Genomic DNA, 18,702 nt, shown 5'->3' with positions numbered 1-18,702 from the left:
ACACATTTCAATGCAATAAATATCCACAATAACCACTATTTAATGCAACTAACGGAATCAACACGTGAATTTATATCTATATAGATTGTCCTGTCACATCTGACGTCAGATCAAAGCAGAGATCAAAGGCTGTCGGTGCGTAATGGAAACTCCACCTGAATTAACACAGCAGGGACGAACTGGCACTGAAAAGCAGCTGTGGATGTCCCAAAAGCAGGACTGAGGGTGGATGACTGCATGTCGCTGCCGTGTTGAGATACAACTCTGCCCTTGTGATGATCCGCTTTATTTATTTATTTACTTATTAATTCATTAGCGCATCAGGCAGCCGTAATGAAAAACAAAACACAAATCATCATCTCTCTTAGTCCACCACAGCCTCGGTATCAGACAGTCAGTATATAGCCTACTACAGTATACTCAGCATCTCTATCACAGAAAAAGAGAAAAAAAGAGACGGACAGAGAGAGAGAGAGAGGAGGACAGAGAGAGAGAGAGAGGGAGAGAGAGAGAGCTTGTCCTTTACGCTGATTTCATCCACATGGTGTGTGTTTATGTTGTGATTAGTGTAGCCTACACCTCTCATCTTATACACAGGGTTTGAATAAATGTGAGTTTCTTTATTAGTTTATTAGTTGTTGTTTCTTAGATTGCGTAGGGGTTCTCAGTGTATCAGATCAATCCTGGTTAAGTATATTAGTAAACTCATTGTTGGTCACTCTGAGCTCGGACCTCCGGGGAAACAGCTGTTTCCTCCGGGGAGAGGTTCGGCCTCTGGCGTCGCTGTTTCCTCCGTCCATGTCAAAGTATAAAATGACAAACTTGCAGCGCGCATCACCCGCCGCGCAGTTAAAGGTGAGGAGAGGAGCTCCTTTGATTGGTGAAGATCTGACTCGGCTGTGTCAAACCCACTCCACGCCTTTCTCTCCTCCTCCTGTCTCCCTTCCGCCCTCTCTCCTCCCTCTTTGCCGTTTGCGCCGGTGGGAGGGACGAGGGGAGGGATTGCGCTGGCGTAAGTCTGACTGCGCGGCCCACCAAACTTGCGAAATGGACCTGGGCCACACCCCGTTGGCGTGGCGAAGCTGCGCTGACGTTAGACTTCACCTGGTCGACGAAACTAGGGCCCTCAATATTCACACATAAGTTTACAATTACATTATGTTGATTATTCCAACACCTGAGCTACGGGATAAAACCTGATCAAAAACTGAAGCCAGATTCGTCAGCCTATATTTAGTTCAATATGTAACAGCCTAATGCCCTTGTCTTGTGTGCATCAGTTGTTGTGAGTGAGTGATGTACGGCGAGGGAGACGTCACTTGTCAACCTGGCCTGTCTCACTTGTCAGGAAAGTTGATTCATTAATCATGTTGGACTCCACATGGGAGAGCCGCCTCCATTTGGCCGAGGCCTGAAACACCTGTGGCAGCGGGCCAAGCTCTCTGCTGTGAGCTGGAATCACATCTGGAAGTGCTATATGTCAAAAGACGGGCTTCAAAGGTGGTGATAGGGGGGCGCATTAGCGAGGATTGATGTCCATCAATTTCCTTCAAAGTTTGATGAGATAAAACTTTCACAGCAGTCGTGTACGCTGTGGATGAAAAGACCTATCTGTTTGGAAGAAGAGTATTGCAGAGGTTTGAAAAGGATGTTGAGGACAAAGTGACTGTGAATGACATCTCTGTATGTGTCACAGTAATGAATCCTGACTGACTGACAGCAGCCATCAGCAGCTTTTTTTCTTCTTTTTTTTTTTACAGCTGCTAATCCATCTGTACAGTGCTAACTGCTATTCAATACTGGTTAAAACTATTACAGCATCCTGCAGAGTGTTTGACCCTCATAGCTATAAGTGGGTCACTTTGTTTGTTTCATGCATAGATGGCTGCACTTGCGTGTGGGTGATGTAAATGGTGAATGGACTACACTTATATTGCATTTTAATGGCCTTATCGACTGCTCATACAGTAGTCCTTTACAATATTCGCCACATTTGCCCGTTCGCTCACGCATTCATACATCCCATACGCTGATCAAACAGCTTTCAGGGGCAATTCACCGTCCAGTATCTTTCCCTAGAGACACATCAACACAGCGATCAAACCACCAACCGTCTGGTCAATGGATGACCTGACCTAGCTGCAGTCATGTGATGTATCTGTACAGTCTTACACATTTAGAGATTGTAATGCTTTCACATTATTAGGCACATATAAAACAACATGCCCACTGTTGTTGATTAGATATTAGATGTTTCGATGCAGAGCCAACTTGCACACAGACTTCTCAAACTTCCCCATGTGCACATCGCTAATAAACGACTTGATGAAGTGTTTGCTCTTTGCAAAGTTTTATGACACTTAATTATCAGATTTTGTGGTTCAAATCCTGTTTGTTGCTCCTCTGTGATTGTGAGCACTGATCAACACTGTCACTGTTTGTCGTCAGCCCATTATTCAGAGTGAATGTCATTTATTGTCAAGGCTGCGTTTTGTTTGACAGCATCTGTCATTGGTGTACATTTTAGAGAGGATTGCTGGTATTGCTTATTGAATACTAGAGACTTTGAACAGCAGCGACAGAATGTTGCTCAAGTGACACACATTTGTACAAACTCCATATTTGATGCTCGATTGTCTCTAATGCAAATATCAAGTTCTCTCAGGTCATTATGTTGCAATGTTCAGACTCGGAGCGACCTCGGTTTCCTAAAGAAGTGAAGTGGCTGTGAATGTTCCTGAGCTATCTTTGATTTCCATTACCACGGCAACATGTTGGAATATACAGGCACTGTCACTTGAACTATCTCTATGAAGGCACTGGGTGGTGACGATTCTGTGTGCATCAAATACCAAAGGACCCATGACCGTGGCCTGTTCCTGTCATGATTGCCATCTTGCACGTGTGTCAATAAAGTGACATCTGCTCAGTTTGGCTGATGGATCTAACACAGTCACCAGAGCAGTCCACACATAAAACACTAATGAGAAATATGTATATAAATGTAATGCATACATACATATGATGTATAAATGTAATGGATTTTCAAGGGGACATATTATGGAAATATCACTTTTTGAAGGCTCTTTGGGTGTTTGTCTTGCTTTCCGGCCCCCAAAATGTGAGAATTAACAAAAAGATCTGTAATTTTCAGGCTCCCTAGGTTGAAATCCATGTGGTTTTATGAGCTGTTCCTTCAGTTGTCTTCCAGTGATGTAACTAGGATTCAAATTTCCACAACTCCACCCCTACCTGGGAGCGGTAGAAGTGGTCGGGCGGGGCAAGTAGTGGTTAATTTGCATTTAAAGGGACGGGCACTGAAACCAGCCGTTCTGAACAGGGCTGAGTATGAAAAATGCTGTGATGTTTGATCCTTGGGGGATTTTGACCAAAGCATGTCACAGACATGTCTTTAAGACACCTGGGAACTATTTCATTTTATGGAAAGGGGACATAATATGTCTCCTTTAAAAGAATTGGATTTGCAACATTAACCTGAACAGGGTCTATGATATTGCTTTTGCGGAAAGTGGGACAAGCTTTACAAAGTCCATGTGACCTTGTCAGGAAACACCAGGGTCTCTGACAGGCTGGCTCCCGAGAGAAAGGCAGAGTGCTTGGTTTAAGATTATGTATCCTAACAACAGTCAGGGTCAAAGAACAGACGCCGCAGGGTTTGGATGCGAGCCACGCGAGTGCCGTGAAAGATGAGTGATCTTCCGTGTTCCGTGAGTGAGAAGTCTCATAAGGATTACAAGTTTCATTATTACAGGATTCAACTGCCAACAAAGCCAACAAACTGAGGCGCAAACCTAATGACCACACCACAGGAGTGAATGCTGCGATTCCCAGAGTGCAGCAGAACACATTGGTGTCACATTGACATTCAGAAGTCTGTTTTAAAGATTCAGAGCTCGTGGTGTAAAGCTTTTAGGTTGTGTCCATGCCACTTTTGCTATTTAACCTCTTACCACTCCTATAAATTCTGTAATATTCGCCTATCCAAGGCGTACCCAAAGTAAATTGAATGCTGTTCTTGAACTGTTTGGAGAATATGGATGGGCTTGGTCTCTTTTGAAAGGTATCACTCTGAAGTTTTTCCCCAAACTGAAATAATCACTATAAGTGCTACTATCATAGAGATATCTAAGTGGGAGCACACTGAATTAGAATGTTTTTATTCTCGCCTGAATTTTTTTGTTGCAATCAGATGCCTGAAGATGAGTGTGGCTGAGAATTTTAGCTGGAAAACACAATGGGACTACAGCATGAAGCCTTACCTGGCCCCAGTTCAAATTTGATAACAATCCAGCTAAAAATGAGTATTTTACACATGTTTTTCTAAGTGTATATCTAGGCGTTTTCCTAAAGTTGCCATTGAGAAACAATACATGCGCCAAAGTGCAGCTTTTGCAAAGTTACGCATGAAAATGGCAGTGCTGCCTTTTCCCAGGGACCGTGAATGCAGCACATCGTTCGTTTCGTAATCTCATTGGCTATTCAATGCTACAGTTTCCATCGGGATCGGTTCCTATTGGCTGAAGCCATTCAGCGCTGTCGGAGGGGATGTTCCTCATGAGACACAGCCACTCCATTCGCTATTGCAGGCGGCAGCCGGGGACAGGGAGCTTGTGATTGGTCGAGTGAGCTGTCAATCGAAAGGTCAGAGGGCAGCGCCATTTTGTAAAGTGAAATAAACATTGTTTTCATGTAAACGCCGGTGTTGTGGCCCTACTGGTTTCAAGTTAACTGGTTGCAGATGCAGATGTTTTGCGCTCCCTGAGCAGATTCGTCACAAATTCACAAACATACACAACATATTACCAGCGAGTTTCAAGCCACAATTCACATCTACCGCGGCGAATATGCTGCTGTGAGTGAGCACTAACAGTTACGTACCAGCCACATGGGGAAAAAAATAAAGTGGAGAAAAAATAATCTTCACATATTTGCGTGGGTCGGGACTCGATCTCGCTTCAGCAAAACCAATTACACCACCAACCACCTGTCTACCTCTGTGAGCCACTCAAGCTCACAGGTGACAGCCGCTTCACTGCATATCAGTCAATTACGTCACTACAGGTAACGTTTTGACTCGAGCTGATCTGAGACAACTGGTTACCATCGGTTTGCCTTTGAAATACACGGACAATGCCTCGGTGTATTGTTCTTTTTCCTCCAGTCTAATCAACACATTCAGCGCTACACTTCTCTCCGCACAACGCTACGCACCACAACAAAGCCTGTCGTGTTGAGAAAGTGATGAACTAGCTCGGAAATACTGTCAAAATACGCTCAACAATATGTAAACAAAAGCGAAACACTTGAGCCACTGCATGTGTACATGGTTGAAAAGTACTACTTGCATTTAATCACATTACTGTATTGCGAATGTTTTGTGTACTTACATTTCTTTACACTTCTCTACAGATCTTATAAAACGCACAACGTATTTATTGGCGTGCATTAAAAGAAATGTTCACTTCAAGTCGCCGTGGTCGAGGAGGAGGTGAAGTTAGCTCTGAGTCTACCTGTTTCTGCCTGATGCGTTCAAGGGAACAGGGCAGCGTCGGACGTGAGTCGATTGTTTGAAATTTAGATTTCGTGTGTCGACATATTTTATCATTGCCCTTTGTAAAGGTATACTTTTCATTAAAACTAGTTTGACATTCACAAAAAAAACTGACATATCTATGACAGAAAATCATTCTGGACTAATGTTCAAATAGAGATTGATAATTTTCTTGCCATTTAGATCGCCATGGACCCAAAACTGTTTAGTTTGTCAGTTTTTTCTGTGAATCCGTCCGACGCTGCCCTGTTCCCTTGAACGCATCATAGCCACAAGGCAGAAACAGCAGAGGTTAACATCACCTCTTCCGCGAACCACGGCGACTTCAAGTGAACATTTCTTTTAATGCACGCCAATAAATACGTTGTGCGTTTTATAAGATCTGTAGAGAAGTGTAAAGAAATGTAAGTACACAAAACATTCGCAATACAGTAATGTGATTAAATGCAAGTAGTACTTTTCAACCATGTACACATGCAGTGGCTCAAGTGTTTCGCTTTTGTTTACATATTGTTGAGCGTATTTTGACAGTATTTCCGAGCTAGTTCATCACTTTCTCAACACGACAGGCTTTGTTGTGGTGCGTAGCGTTGTGCGGAGAGAAGTGTAGCGCTGAATGTGTTGATTAGACTGGAGGAAAAAGAACAATACACCGAGGCATTGTCCGTGTATTTCAAAGGCAAACCGATGGTAACCAGTTGTCTCAGATCAGCTCGAGTCAAAACGTTACCTGTAGTGACGTAATTGACTGATATCCAGTGAAGCGGCTGGCACCTGTGAGCTTGAGTGGCTCACAGAGCTAGACAGGTGGTTAGTGGTGTAATTGGTTTTGCTGAAGCGAGATCGAGTCCCGACCCACGCAAATATGTGAAGATTATTTTTTCTCCACTTTATTTTTTTTCCCATGTGGCTGGTACGTAACTGTTAGTGCTCACTCACAGCAGCATATTCGCCGCGGTAGATGTGAATTGTGGCTTGAAACTCGCTGGTAATATGTTGTGTATGTTTGTGAATTTGTGACGAATCTGCTCAGGGAGCGCAAAACATCTGCATCTGCAACCAGTTAACTTGAAACCAGTAGGGCCACAACACCGGACTTATGAGGAGAAATAAACGGATTTACTGGATATACAATGCGTAATTTCATAAGATGCAGCAGCGGGATGAGGTTATCTACCGGTACAACCGTGTGTTTTGGACTAAATACTTTACTGGATTGGATTTACTGGACTTTTCTGAATGTAACGACACCAAGTTTGTGGGGAAACCCTGTGATCCTGAGCCTGCCCTGACACAAATCGTGAGTTATATCGGCTTTTTACGAACTTTGTTAGCATGTTTATAGTCTGATTCGAGTGTTGCTGTGATGATTATATTTAGGAATGGTCGGCATATCTTTAATCACAAGAGTTTTAGCTTTCCAACGATATGTGGCATGACTATTTCAAGTGACTGGTGACATCCTCTATGACACCTCCCTGATTAAAACCCCCCCGGGGGCCCGCCGGCGGGCCGTCGGTGTGACAAGGGGTTAAATGGCAGATATACAGTTGCGATCCAGTTGCATGGTTCCAAGAGGCTTGTTTTATATGATTATTATCAGTTTTGGATGTAACATGTAATAAACCGATAATCCAATCACAGCAACAACTCCCACTCCCTTTACAAGCCAGCTGCACTTGTACCTTGGTGGATTGCAATTATAATGGCTCACTGTTGAGTCAAATTTGCCTTTTGGTCACTCCATTACATACTGTCACTGACTAGTGAGCAAAGTCCTGGCTGTGTGCAGCTCCGTGCTCTCCGAGTGAATCAACGTGCTGGCTCACAGCTCCACGGTGAAGTAACAGCACAAATCACAACATTAGAGATATTTGATGTTATAGTGGTGTGAATAAATCTAATGTAACACATCCATTCATGTATAACAGGCAGAGTGTGCGTGCGTGCTCCGTGTCTGCCTATGTTAGCACATATTGCTGCCTCGCTCTACAGTAACAGTGTGTGATTGACCGGCAAAAAACCTGGTCCTGCCTCTGTAGTTCAGTCACTTTCTGCTGTCTCAAGTTATCAGTGCACCAACAGTGAATCTGACCACAGCTCATTACGGCCGACAAACCCATGGGTGCACTGATAAGCCCAAGTGTATTTGCTATTTAAACAATCTTGCTGCTGGAAAGGAACCAAAGCCTTTTAGAGTATTAAGCCCCATGTTTGGTTATAAAACATGAAGATTTTAGCCTGCAGAGTTGGACTGGACTTCAATGGGTCAATGGTTAGCATGCTAGCCTGCAAACAAAGTCCAGCTGAGGCTTATCAAAATGTAAAACACTTTTACAAACTGTATTGACCAGTTTTCCTAGTCTTTTTGATGTTGCTTAACTGTAATCATTTCAAAGTAACATTTATAGAAAACTATTAATATCAGTTGTTATCCTGCAGCTGGTGGGTTGGAGGAAGTGTCAGCCTTTTACATCGTGCAGTATGTTATATACAACGACACCTCGTTAGGCATGATTGACTGGCATTGCTGTCCTCCATCTCCACTGGAAGCCATCCAACGAACAACTCAAAGCATAATTCAGCAGGAGTCAGAATCAGCGTGGTTGGCTGTCTCCCCGGTCGTGAATATCACTGCATCAGAAGACAAAGTTGAGCTTTTCTTCGCTGCAGTGCTGCTGGACTGCTTTTTAAATCTCTTTAGTTCAGCTGGCAGTGCCAGGCTGTTAACACAAGGGCCCGACCACAATGAACAGTAGCCTGTTGCTGTCCTCGATATAGTCCCAGTCAGTATGTGAGAATGGACTATCTTGTTTTGTGCTGTAGCAGCCAAACTTTATTAATGCATGCTTCCAAAAAGAAAAAAAAGGGCAAATAAGCTCGGCAAGGTGTTGCTCACCTATCGCATCACATCACACTATGTAAGCACTGCCTAAAAAGTTGCCAAACTGGCTTCTGGCCGAGAAAAACTCAGCAGCTCACTTTGAGATGCACATTGTGCTCTGTTTCTGCCCGAACTTAACTCTTGTTGTTGTTGGGCATTGCCTGTGGACTGGATTATAACATTTCTTATGACCACTGCTTCCAAAATATCCCTATTGTTGTCGAATATTTTATAAAGTCTATAAAACTTTTTTCCTGTCGAAGCTCCTGGCAGTTAAACAGAGAGGGCAGGAATCTGTAATAGCATTCAGTGGTAAAGCCTCCTCCAGGTGCTGCATTCCTACCATACGGTTTCATGCAGCACTGACACCTATAATGTGCTCCATTTGGAGACTGAAACTGTGATATTGCAACAGTTTACATGAAATATGAGAAATGCTTCTGAAGCTGAGTCCCCATGGGCATTGCCTCACTGCTCACAAGTGTTGACTGATGCGGTTGTTTAGTAGAAAAGCAGAGTTAAAGTGAACTTTTGGGGAAACAAGACTTACTTTGTCTGCCTTCAGAATAAGTTTATCGTCTATGTGTGCGTGTGTGTGTGTGTGCATGTGTATTTGTGAAAAAGAGTTATTGGGTGAGGTTGCGCTCAAACATATAAGGAGACTGGTAGATGGTTACTCGAGGGACATCGAACCAATTTTACCTTATGTAATGTGACTCTGGGGAAATCAGTGCAGTGACACAGTGTTTGTGGAAACGATATCATGGCGGATGCATTTGCAAAAGTGACGAGAAAAATATTGCAGAGGCAGCATGGAGGCCGGTTTATGAATGTTTGGCATCAGCAAGAGTGTCAAGGGAGTTATGTTGAAAACAACATTTCAAAAAAAAAAAAAAAATGTGGATATGGATATGGAGCTGTAAATGGGACGTCTATTCTCAGTATGTATATTGTCTAGTAGACTGCTCTATGAAAAAAAACTGATTTATAAATCAGAGTCAGAGAATAAAAAGAAAAAAACAACTCAAGTGGACTGACGGCTTGCAGAGAAAGCAGTTCTATTGTCAGTTCCTTCACAGTCTTATAGTCTCTCTCTTTAATGATTTCTTAAAGGTCAGTGAAATAATTTCAGGCTGTCAATTGCCATCCATTTCTTTCTTCATCGTGTGAGGAAAGCAGTTTATTCAAGTTTATTTCCAAAAAATGGGTTTTAATATTCATGATGATAAACATTAGAAAGCCACGTTTTAAGCAAACAACATTGACTGAATATGGATTATATGACTGGACCATGATAAATGGACCAGCCTCCAACTCCCCAGTGATGCTGCAGTCTGCAGGTCTTACCTGAACGCAAAGAGAGTAGACACGGTGTGAGTCTGGAGTCTTGGACTGTTGTTGAGATGCCTACAGTGTGAGAAGCACGACGTCTCAGAAAACACCAACTAGTACCAACATTCTGTCTTGAGGTCAGAGAAGCAGCTACAGCAGCAGCCAGTATAAGATGTTGACTATTTAATTAGGTGAATTAACAATCAGGCCTTACCTGATTCAGTTTGTCACCCAGCTCTTGATTCAACCATAGTTACTGTATCCCTCACTTTGACGACCAAAATGTTCCTCTGGTTCGCCTCCTTGAATATATGACGACGTTTTAACAGATGTTGACAATGTGACAGTGTGTTATGTCTTTGATTGGCCTAAAAGGTCACATGTCTGTCCCCTCAACCTACACTGGTAACCCAAGAACTATTTCTGGACCTTATGCTGTTTCGTGGCTACTGCATTCGTTTAAGGAATGTTGTCAGGCATTATACCAACCGTGCACCCAAGTGAGTTTCAGTCCAGGCTGGCCCCCAATGGTGAAACAAAGTAGTGCATGAAATCAGAACAGGAGCACCCTCCTCTGTCTGAGAATTTCTTAGCCTTCGTCTTGTGTTAGTTTTCTGCTACCATCTCTGGTGTTAGAGTCAGTTTTGACCCGTGTTTTAAATCAGCTGTAAAATACACAAACAACCTTTTTTTCCATCCAATTAGTTTTTCTTCTCTTGGTTACATTGTGAGGCTTCCTTATCCATGAAAATATTGGTTTTAATATTTTTGGTGTGGGCCCCTGGGCCTTTTTTTGTCAGTATACCCCTTGGCTTCAACTGAACCTTCCTCTTGTCAGCTTTCTGCTATACCATCTATGGTGTTAGGGTCAGTTTTGACCCGAGTCTTAAATCAGCTGTAAAACACACTAAAAACAATTATTTATCATTCCATTTGTTTCTCATCTCTTGGTTACGTTTTTAGGCTTCCTTTTCCGTGGTTTTTTAACTCTACTTATTGTTCTTATCGTTATAACTGGGTCAAAATTGACCCTAAAACCACAAATGTCATAATTTTAACCAGAGCTTTTTTAGAATGTTGTGAAATATACTATATATTTTTGTTTTATTTTGTTTAAATAGAGGTTCCTGACGAAGTCAAAAAGCTTTGATGCCATAAACAAATTTATGTGGTACTTTTATGCATTTAAAACCTGAAAACGGGTCGACGAAAGAGGAAGGTTAAAGAAGTGCAACAACAAAAGTGTGTAACAAGTGCTAATGATGAATATTGATCTCCTTGCACTTTACTTTAATGGGCCTACTTGGCGTTTACTGCTGTGAATATTTTGTGTTGTCCATCACTTCTGAGTGAATTTGAATAAAAATGTCTTCCAGTTGAGAATTTGTAAATGATTATCTGGTCCCCATGGTTTTCATACATAATTCATGCAGTTTAGTTCCATACTGGCTCACCCCAGTAGTTGTTTTGGCATGAACCTTATTGTTTACAGAATCACCTAGACTGGATAACATGATTATGACCTGGAGACATAAGAGGGTAATTAGAGTCATAATGTCCCCTGCAATATTTACAGCAGTTTTCCAGATCATGAATTATTTTGCCTCAACACTTGAAAGTCAAGATTTCCCAGTTGCACCTTCCTGCCCCTACGCCCTTCAGCTGAGTGCCACTTCCCAGACTTTATTGTAGTGGAGAGAGGGGACAAAAGCTTGCCCCTTCCTCCCTCATGCATGTATGAAGGCTGACTAGGATGTTGCTTCCATTCTTTCAACAGAAAGTGTGCTGCTGTTGAACTCTTTTCAGTATAACTATCATTTATCTGTTTGATACAATGCCATATTTGACTTGGAACCAATTATATTAAATGGCAGAGATGTCATGTCTGCTCTATAGTGTGATAACATGCTAACATTTACTAATTAGGACAAAACCTTGTGCAGAGCTGAAGCCGATGGGAATGCCGTTAGTTTTGTAGGAATTTTGTTACAATAGGTAGTTAATTGCTATGCTACTATGCCTGGAAACAGGTGGCACCAAGTCCATGTGTTTGCTGTTTTTTGCAGTAACCTATAAAAGTGTATTTTTGGTTGAAGTAGCACTATCGCAAATTCAAATTCTTTGTTCGGCCACTAGATGGGGCCAGTGGTGCAGCGTATCGGATATAAACATCCTCGCCCTTAGCGTGCCGTTCAGGAGGTGGGGCTGAGCACCGGGTCGGCTTGTTTCATAACAAGAAGGAATTCTGCATTTGCTCCACAGGCACTATACACAGCTGGCTTTATTTTGTGTACAGATAGTTATGGCTCCCCTGGACCTATTTATTGCATATTTGTTTTTTTTAATTGCTATTACTGCTGCATTTGCGATAGTGCTACTTTAACTTTATTGAGGTTATTCTGTATTTGCTTTGTAGACCAGATGCAGATTTAACATCACACCAGCTGAACAACAGGTGGTATAACCCAGGTCCCATCACAGAGGAGGGGAGGATCTGTTGTTGGGCTCCTGAACTGTTGCAAGTGTACAGACTCAGCACCCTCATGCTCTTTTTGCAATATCAGTGGAATTTAACCACAACACTCTCAGCTCTCACATGACTGCCTTCACTCTGTATGTTGACAATCCCACAAGGGAGATAAGACACTTGATCTGCTGCATGTCAATGCAGTCGTGCGCTGCTTCGGCTCTACCACCACTTGGCAGATCTGATCATCATCTGACTTTTCTTCAGCCTTCCTATGAACCCCTGTGTGCTGACGAAGGCTGCAGCCACGCACCTGCTCATTCAGGAACTGGACCCAAGAGGCCAGATTGAGTCTCTGAAGGACTGTTTTGAGTGCACGGGTTGGAATGTGCTGTTGGAGTCACAAGAAAGTGATAATAACAAGGACACCGGCCTTTGACAGAATGGTTGAATGCACCACGGAAAAAAAAACAAACATTGTCTGGACACTTTATGCCCTGACTGACATCTCTAAGTGCCCTCACATCTCGCATAGTGTGCACAGTTTGGTATAGAACCTGCTCTGCTCTGCCCCAACAACATTTTCCCTCCATCAAGGACATATTTTTGTCACATTACTTCTGCTGGAGACCGGGGTAGGAATTTCATTCTCTTCATGAAAGCATGTTTTAGAAAATTTCCAAACAACAAATTCTGGATCAGCAGTAACATTACGATCCTCACCAAACAAAACAAGATGCCTTCAGGAATTGAGACACGGAAAAGTAAATTGGGAGAAGAAGAACAGATTAAAGCAGGTGCATGAGGTTATAAAAGGAAGCTGCAGCATAATAACAGCAGAGAGGTGTAGATGCGGGATGAGGACCATCAACGGCTATATTGAGGAAACAGCCAGGCAACATCAGGTGAAGTGGACAAAGCTGATGACTTCAACCTGTTTTACAAAAGGTTTAGACACCTGTCCTCCATCCCAGTGCTTCAGATGCAGCTTCTCTTATAGCATCTCCTCCACAACAAGACCCTGCAGCTGCAGCTCCACACTGGAGTCACGTCTCCCGTCCTGCACAGTGGAGGAGATGAGGGCGGAGCACACTGCCTGGAATAGCAACAGGTCCAGATGGTGTGTGTCCGAGGCTGTTAAAGGACCGTGCAGCCCAGCTGGATGAGCCTCTCCTGAGGATCTGTAACTTAAATCTACAAACAGGAAGGGTCCCAGTCCTGTGGAAAAAAAAACATCTTTTTTTTTGCTTTGTTCACTTTTGGTTTTCGGGGAAAGGAAAATGAACATTATAAATGTAGCTTTGAACGTCATTATTCAGCAGTGTTCAGTGTGTATAAAGGGATGAAATGTATCACTCACTTTCAGAATGTAGATCAACAGTGTTTACAGTTCAGAAAAGCAATCACTGTTAATTATCGGGCCTTTGATAAATGTAGATACAATAGCCTAATCATCAAATAAAAGTGGGTGAGATGTCTTCTGCTCTCACCCATTGCTGCCACTTTTACCTCGTTTTAACTGAAATTAAAATAAAACATGGTCTATTTCCTGTCCTTTTTTATGTATTTATGTATATTATATTAATATAATAACTTTTGTAATTACTTATTCTCTGTTTTTATCTGTGTCATAGCCACAGAAACAAAATTTTGTTCATACATTCACTGCAAAGTGTATGTTTGTCCGAATGACAAATACAAGTAATCTACTGTGTGTATCTATAAAACTGGTTCCAATGTTGCGATGACATCAGTTTCGATCTAACTGCCCATCTTCAGTTTTCCTCCAGTTGCTCTTTGAGCAAAGGACCTGAATAACAACATTTCTGAAATCAGTCATACCTTTCCTGCAGATATTATTTTTACATCAGGGTGTCAGAGTGGCGCATGAGGCTACGATTGAGTAATTCTGTGGAGGCAGACAAAGACAATAAGCTGCCTTAGGAGACGACAGGTGGCACCTGAGACTTTTCTTTGGTTTCTTAGGTATTTCTTTAGCGGTAACAAAGGTTCATGCGGATACTCAGTAGGAGGATTTCTCATGGATTAATTGTTGGTGTGTCAAATATTAACTACTACTTTGGATGGATGGATGGTCTACTTCATCGGGAGTCATGTTATCATTATGATTTATCTGGATGCAGAAGATGATATGACATTGCACAAGGGAGATGAGTTTTGGAAAATGTAGGACGTGTGAATATAGGCTCACTGTTATCAGACTGTATGTGGGAGAATAAAAGCTGTGAGTAAAGCACACTTTCCAAGAAATGCTACAAACATTTTAGGGACTATTCAACCAAATTTGGTTTACGTATATAGCCTTTGTATGTCTATGATCTGCCATTTAGATGAGGTTATAATGAAACTATAGACTGTTTGCACATCTCCTGGACCAGTTTAGATAATAAAGCTTAATTTACAAACATGAGCTAACTTAAAAAAATGCGACAGTATATTGAGAATTTAATCACACACTACCGTCTCCAACTCTCTGTTAAATTAAACATTACCTCAATAATAAAAAACAGAACCGTTGGACTATATCAGGGGATTTAAACTTTAGATAGTAAAAAAGCAGCTTTATCCTTGAAGTTTCATACAGGCTCATTTGCAGATTTGTCTTTTTGTTTGTTTTGTATTGAGGCCTGTCAATGACAGGAGCCTTTTGCTGTCACTGCCAGACCACACTGTCTCTGCAACGTGTTTGCTAAATGTAATTGTCAACAGATTTCATCCATGTCAACAAATGGAGTATGAAAATGGATAGCTGGTCTGCCGTCAGTCTGTCTGTTGCAGACTAACCAGCTGAACTGAGTCATGAATGAGTAACAATTACAACAATCTTGTTGTGATTTTATTTTGTACTGTAAGCTGTCCTTTGAGTATGTTATCTATGAAAACATGGTGCAACATCAACTTAATTGTAAGAGGTGCTGCTCATCAGCATGGAAGACATGGACCTAGGGTTGCCATCTTTTAGGTGAGGAAATAAGGGATATCCACTGCCCCAACCACACATGCACATTTTTCTTTTCCAAATACAGAATGATCCTGTGTTATATATCCCTGACCTCTTCCACAAACAAGATGGGACCAGAGGCTCACCTTCCGATTCATCTGTATGGATCAGTTCTTCTTGGCTGGCCTTGGCCCTTCTTCATTTGTTATTCCAGAGGAAGGATGAAGTGTGAAGTGAAAGACAAAAGGCTGTGACTGTAACTGAAGCAGAAGAGTGAGACTTGGTTGCAGTTGAGAGCAGGTCCATATAGGAGATCTATCAAAGCATGTGTCAATAAAAGAAGCATCACTGTCTGGGCTGTCCAATGACTAAGCTACAGGCTAACCATCACCCAAGTCTGCATTAGCCTGTATCATGGTATCCTGTGATAAAACGTACACACCTGAAGGTCTATGTGATGGTAACAACATCAGTGATCATCTCCACTCAGGTCAGCTGCAGTGCAGTCATGTCTGAGATTGTAACACACTCTTACTGATCAATCTGTGTGTTCTGGTGCAGTGACTACAAAGGCAGCACTATTTGTCATGTCTTGGTTTGAACCAAATGAACCCAATTACACATGGGAAAGTCACCTTAATGGTGCAGTGTATATGTGACCAGAATTTTAAATTAAATGTCCAGAATATGAACTACCACCATCAAGAGTGTGTTAGAGACCCTCATCTATTGTATTTTAGAGCTATCTAATGAACATGCTAACCAGCTATGCTAACTCGTGTTGTGATACCACTTTGTGACACTAGAGGTTGTGTGAGTCAGTGTAGCGTGTAGTTTGCCCACAGTTCTACAGAAGAACAGCTTCCTCCAGAGCTTGAAGTTACACTGCAGCACATACTTGTATCACAGAAAGAGAGACGAGAAGCTGTAGAGAAGCCGAGGCTCATAGACAGCATATTTGCCTCCATCCCAAAGGACCAAGTCCAACGGAGAAAGAAAATAACTTGAATACAGACTAAATGTTGGTGCAGTCAAGACAGGTCTTAGTGAATAAAAAGATGCTTTTTGATACTGAGCTCAGAAATGTTCTCTTAGACAGGTAAGGAACTCCTATAGCTCACTGATAAAACATTTTCAACAGTAAAAACAATGATGAAAACTATGATTTCAAATATTTCAAGTCTCATATGATATTAATAATGTTTTTGACAGTCTCCGTTTTAGTGGTTTAGCAGAATTTAGCTTCTTCCTGCATGTTGACCGTTGCTCAGCTAGTTCCATCAGTAACTTTAGGCTCAGTTTATAACTGATGACTGGAAGATTCTCTGGATCCAGTAGACCGAACTCTGTTGGTTCGATAAGTTTACATTGAATTTGTATCAAACATGTAGTTGTTTGCTCTTCATTCCATGCATTTATGTTTTATAATACTCAGGGCCGGATTTACTAAAGGTTTGCATGTATTAAAACGTGTGCAAACGTGATTGCACGCGCAAACACATGTGGAACCTGATCTACTAACCGGACGCACCGAGGATTGCGGCCCTCACACGGGCAGAATAGCACGTGCGATCCATTTAGCGTGTTTGCCTTGATGAATATGTAAATATGGGCGTTTCAGCCAGAATGTGCAAAATACTGGGAGGAGTAGATGCAAATAGATTTATTTAGCGCGTGCAATGTGATTTACCAAACCAGGAAGAGATTGCGAAGGCTGTCTTTACGTCTTTATTCACCACGTCTGAAAACCATGTACTAACTGATACAACTTTGCCAAAACGTATGCGTTTATTGATTTGATACCTGTCAGAGCCCCATGATCTTACATCTCTGCATTTCCTCACGTCTGGGTAATTATGTAACAGTTTTTCAGCCGTGTTAAAGGTCTTTTACGCGCCGTTACGCACGGGGCACGTCTGTCCTGCAGTGCGCTCCTCTCCTCTCCTCTCCTCTCCTCTCACCTGGCTGCTCAGCTCCGTCTCTCAGTCCCGGTCCCGGACTGAGACACGTCACCGCTGCCTTCACCCGTCTTTGATCCCTCTGGTCAGTGGTCAGAGCGTTTAGATCCGTGTGTCCCACCTGAGCTCTCTATTAATCCACTGGATCATGGGCGGCACACACACACACATATTAGGTGTGTGATTGTCGCTGCAGCTGCTGCCTGTTCGTCACTATATGACGAGTTGGGCCCTGTAGCGATTTGTGTTTATTTATCTAAACAGAGCGCGAGAGAGATGAACACACATGCTGTCATTGTATGCATCGGATCAAATGTCATTCTGTCCCTTCGTCCGTCCAGCTCTCTGTCCACTCTCTCCATGGCGGAAACGATTACGACGCGCAAAACCCTCATTTACATATTGCGGTTTGCACGTGTTTTCATTTAGCGGGTTACTCTTAGTAGATCACCTGTTTTGCGTGCACTAACCAAACTCGCAATATTATAGCGGGCACAAACAATATAGCGCCCGCTATCTGGGATCTTAGTAAATCCGGCCCTCAGTGTTTTCCAGACTTCACATAGTATGTCCTTATCTCTCCCCACTGTTCTACACACACAAGAACCCTGACGGTTTTTCTGTATCAAATCCAGAGACTCCTCCCAACACACTATGACAGCACCAGTGGTGACTTAACAGTAACATGGGCACATTTTCTGTATCACAGCTGAAAGCTTTACATAACATATCATGGGCTGGAGTTTCTAATTCAATTTCATTGGACCACCAGACCTCAGCAAGTTCTTCCTAATCGCATTAAAGATTAGAGTCTACTCTGTTTTCCAGTTTAGAGAGATAATTGTTTGTCTTTTAAGAAATTACCCCTTTGTTCAACATCAGTGGGTTGGCAGAGTGGAAACAGTGTTTTAAAGGAAACATTGAACTTCACGTGTTGCGGGGGTCTTAATCTCCCTGATGGAGTTATGTTTCGGCCCACTCTGAGGGAGCGGGGAGCTAAGAGCACGCTTCTACTCCAAACCATCTGGTGTCGGTACGGAGGCAGACGGCCGGGCAGGTGGGCACCAGAGCTCAGGGACCCAGGTGTCCTTGGAGCTGGGATCCTAGAGTGAGCCTGCAGATTACAGCCACTAATTAGTCATCAGGCCAGAGTGCAAGCAAACCCCTGTGCCAAGCCCTGGTGTGACACACATACATACACACACACAAGAACAATGAGTCAGACAATTAGAAGAGTGTAAGTGTATGCATACCTTACAACACATAAATGAAACCCAATCAGACTGAAAACCCTAAAAGGCCTGTATTCTGCTGAGGTCACAGGCTTTATCTGCTCATTTTGTTTGTCCATCTTACTCATGGATATGTATAACACAGTTTAAGACTGTATTAGCTTATTATAGGCTCAAATGATTAGCTTCACATATTTTGAGTGGGTTGCTTGTAATTCAAGGTAGGTAGGTACGTTTATCATTGCTTGTAGACGGATGGAAATATAGATGGTATTACTGCTACTTTGCAGATTAT

Source organism: Trachurus trachurus (assembly GCF_905171665.1).
Source record: "Trachurus trachurus genome assembly, chromosome: 14".
Taxonomy (NCBI): Eukaryota; Metazoa; Chordata; class Actinopteri; order Carangiformes; family Carangidae; genus Trachurus; species Trachurus trachurus.
Note: the sequence above shows the minus strand (reverse complement) of the source record.